Source organism: Manduca sexta, chromosome 19 (genome assembly GCF_014839805.1).
Source record: "Manduca sexta isolate Smith_Timp_Sample1 chromosome 19, JHU_Msex_v1.0, whole genome shotgun sequence".
NCBI lineage: Eukaryota > Metazoa > Arthropoda > Insecta > Lepidoptera > Sphingidae > Manduca > Manduca sexta.
The window spans coordinates 11,042,369-11,046,573 of record NC_051133.1 but is presented as its reverse complement, the minus strand read 5'-3'; the positions used below and the strand labels follow the sequence as shown (position 1 = coordinate 11,046,573).

Sequence of the window (4,205 nt, the reverse complement as noted above, 5' to 3'; positions counted from 1 at the left end):
ACTCAACAATTTTAGAGGCAAATTCATTATGAAATTAAAGAAACAAATTTACATTAAATACAAGTTCAACAACCACAATAAGGAAAAAATATAATGCAATTTTTTTAAATTATTTTATAAATATTAAATAGATCTGAAAATACGATGAGCAGGCCATTTTGTCACAAAAACTGCTTTAACAGATTTTTTTTTTTTTGGAAGCTAATGTGTTCTATAATCTATTCTATTCAGCACTCTTAATATATATTATGGAAACAAATAAATAAAATGCATCTCATATCAATCAATTTATTATAAACGTAACACCAAGTAATGTCAACATTCATTAAAATACATTTAATAAACACACATAAAATTTGCACATTTAATAAAAACATAATACAATATTAAAACAACTTACTATTTCTTGTACAGGAAATATTACTACTTTTTGAAAATAATTGTTTCCGAATGAACTTCCAATTCATTCCTAAGGCCCATCGGTCACTCCCATTTTGACAAATGTATATTTTAATTATTTTATTTTAACAAGCAACATCATTTTTAATACTGGAATTAATTAATTAAAATAAATTTAAATAAATCATTAATATTTTATTTACATGTGTATTGGGAAAACAATGACTAAATAAAATACATTATATCTACATAGGAAACTAAACTGAATACCAATGTGTATTTCTAATAACCACAATATGGTTTAAAATGGAGGTACTACTGCATCAATAAGTGTAAACATGTTATAAATGTAAAGTTAATTAAAATTTATAATAAAAGTACCTATATGAAGCCAAAATTATTTAACCATTTTATAAAAAATTCTACACTTATAACTTTAAATAAGTAAACATCTTTTAAAAGTCAGGCCAAAATCAAATAAGCAAATCTATAGGAAAGTAACTGGTGATCCTATCATTCAAATTCAGGAATGTCAGTGAAACTGTACCCAGGGTACTCTTTGTATGCATAATATGCTATCCTAATATGATAGGCTCCTGGCAGGAACATTATGCCTCCCAACACTATCATTGGCCACAGTCTGTCCGAGTACTTGTAGTCTATATGACCTGTTACTATCAGACTGCCAGCTATAAGCAATACTGTTCCAACTACAAACAAGAAGGCAGCCAAACTGATAGCTTTCCAGGGTATTTTTGGAGGAGGCACTTCAAACTGAGCGTCGGAGAATCCGCTGTCATCATTCGATATTAGACGATAGCCGTCGTGCTGTCGACCGAATCGGAATCTTGACATTCTGAAGGTTTTTAACTGCTCTATTAAAAAACAAAAATATTTAGCTACATTTACAAAAGATTTACAAAATTATACTTATAGAGCATAACTATTAGGGAATTTGCATCGCAGCTAATAAGCTGTACTGTGAAATATTACCTACATTATAAATACTTTTACCTTTCTTAGAACTGAACGTTTTGCATGGGTCTTGGGGCGTGCCGTTCGTAGCCACGGTTACTATACTTAATAACCCAATATCAATAACAGATCGTTTACTATAATTTACGGAAGAAATAGATAAATTGTCAATAAATAATTATTAATTAGGCAATGAAAATAACGAACATAAACACAAACACGAGACAAGTGTCAAATTTGAGTGATAAATGTCAAAATGAAACTTTAGGGATTTACAGAACATTATAACAAAGATAAAATAGTCGATTATTATGAACAAAGCTTTCCATATAACGTTTACCTCAAGCAGACTGGCACACTTTCAGAATAATTGAGTCGCTTGTACGCAACCTCCACGAATGGAGTAAATAGAAGAGGATTCAATTATATCTTATACAATGTTTTTACTACATGATAATGCCCTAGATTCCGTTTCTACAAATTAAATGTAGTTAATCAATCTGACCGTAGCCAAGATGTCTTACTGCAATTGCTAAAACGAATGTCATACTAGATTGTTATACTTATCATAGCATTAAAGTATGTCATTCCCATACATTTTGTATTCTATTTGCGAAAAGGCATCTTGAATATGACCTCTGGGAATCAAACCTAGGAATCGAAGCATCCACACTAAAACTAGACCATATTAACAATAATTATCCGTCCAGTTGTATAAAATAAGGATATGCGGAGAAAAAGTAACTGTACCTTCATAACACCTGCTTATAATCGAATAATTCAGTTCAACTATTAGATTTGCCTTTTTATTACCGGGGGTACCCCGCGAACGGTGTACAAGCGATTCCCCGGCTTAGCAACGGCAGTCCCTGTGAGGATTTGGTAGGCCCTTCCGCTATCACTGAGGGTGCCAGCGGACGGTACGCTGGCGACCCACGGCTATCAGATCTCAGGTCCTGGGAGGAAGAAGTGAGGGGATAGGGCGAAGGAAGAGAAGAGGCAGAAGAAGGAGCCATATCAGGATATTTGGAAGGGAGAGGGAGGGGAAATGTTCACGAACCCTTATAGGCCTCAATGTGTATTTAGCAACCATGAGATATACACACTGAACTGTATGCCTAGGGTCGCGGTAAATGTGCCCCCATGGACGTGAATTTGGTGTGGAGAAACCAAGCACACAAGAATTGCCTCGGGGGGGGGGGGGTAACTATTATATATTGTACCTACTATTATGTAATCGCATAATAATAAAAATGTAATCAGTCACGCAAAATACGTGTCGTCGAAAGTAGGAACTGAGCCTTGAGAAACACCACGGTCATGTTAGCTCATGGTCATAGCAGGTCACTGGCAGCAGTAAACGACGATAACTCCTGTTTTTTCTAGTAGGTAGATACTGTATTATTAATCGACTATATTTACGAATTAAGCCTTTGCCCGTTTATTTATTATAAATTACCTACTCCATCAGTATTCATAAATATGTGAATAGGTAGGCATGTATCTAAAACAAGTCTACAAATTTATTTTAGATTTCTATTTCAAAATCACGCCTAATTACCTACGTATTCTTTTTTGGTGATGAACTATATACTGAAAAAAACCGACTGTATAGTATACCCTATCTGAGACGCTACTATGAGTAGATTCTACTGGATATATTTATGTTTGCGGTATTTTTCGACGCATTTTGACCGCAGGGAGCTAAGTTACATAAGATAACATAATATTAGGTATCCCTTGCGCAGCGCATTAAGCGAGGGTGAAATATGTAGGAGCGTCACTAACTTAGGGGATGGGGTCCTTTTAATTCTGTTTGCTATAATTCTATAGGGTGAGAATATTCACGGAAAAGTCGCATTTAAATCGCACCTTTACTACATAATATTATTAGATAAAACAGATTCTTATATAATAACATGTGTGCCTATAAGAAAATGTAGGATACCGACATATTTAAAAACAAAAACCGGACAAATGCGAGTCGAACACGCGCATTGAGGATTGCGTACGAACAACGTAAGGTATTTAAGTACTTACATGTTTACTAATTCGGAATTTTCTTTTAGCTGCGCTGTAAGGCTTTGTTTATTGCCAGATTTCATTATTTAGGTTTTGATTCTTTGTGAAATCGCAAAATATGCGAGATATATCTTTTGATTGACTTGAGTCACAAGTTTGATATTTTTTCAACTAAAATAGAACGTAGAGTCGAGTATTTTGTGAAAATTTCAAGCTGATACGTGTTCCTGAGAATAAAGGATCTTCACAACAAAGTGTTCTCTACAATGATTCCTTTTGGTATACGGAACCCAAACACGGCTAAGGATGCCTGCCATTACATATTTTTAGTAGTAATAAAAATAAGCAGTAAACTAAAGAGTGTAGCTGAAAAATTATAATGAAGGTAGTTTGAAAAAATATATCATTTTGATCTATGTTAGGCTAGGTAACTCAGGCCTGGTATTATAAATTAACCTAGGGTATCAATATGTATGCAAGTTTCAATATTTCGTTCTCACATACGACAACGCGTGAATATTTAGGTAACGCAATTAAAAAGTAAATTAATTTTATTTTCGAATTAATCAACGCCCGTACGGTTCAAAAGTCAAAGGTTGAAATGGAACCTAGCAGTCCAATTTAATTGGGAAATTAGTTCGAAGCTCTATTAAATTTTCGCTTCAGCAGATACTAATTGACCTCTTAGAAGATGTAATCAAAACGTTAAATAGCTCTTATCAATTTCTCTTCATCGCTCTACTTATTTATTAAAGGAGTATACTACATCTGAAAATATGTACCTATTTCTAAAGCATGAAAAAATAATT

The 4,205-nt window shown here is 33.6% G+C and overlaps 1 non-coding gene across 1 annotated transcript; it reads right to left on the bottom strand.

The window, feature by feature from the left end:
• Nucleotides 1-579: 579 nt before the first annotated feature.
• On the bottom strand, nucleotides 580-1,619 carry LOC115453946. The gene is made up of 2 exons (XR_005112608.1): nucleotides 1,414-1,619; nucleotides 580-1,274 (listed from the first exon to the last, which is right to left on the bottom strand). It is a non-coding gene; the product is annotated as an uncharacterized LOC115453946 (transcript).
• Nucleotides 1,620-4,205: the final 2,586 nt, after the last annotated feature.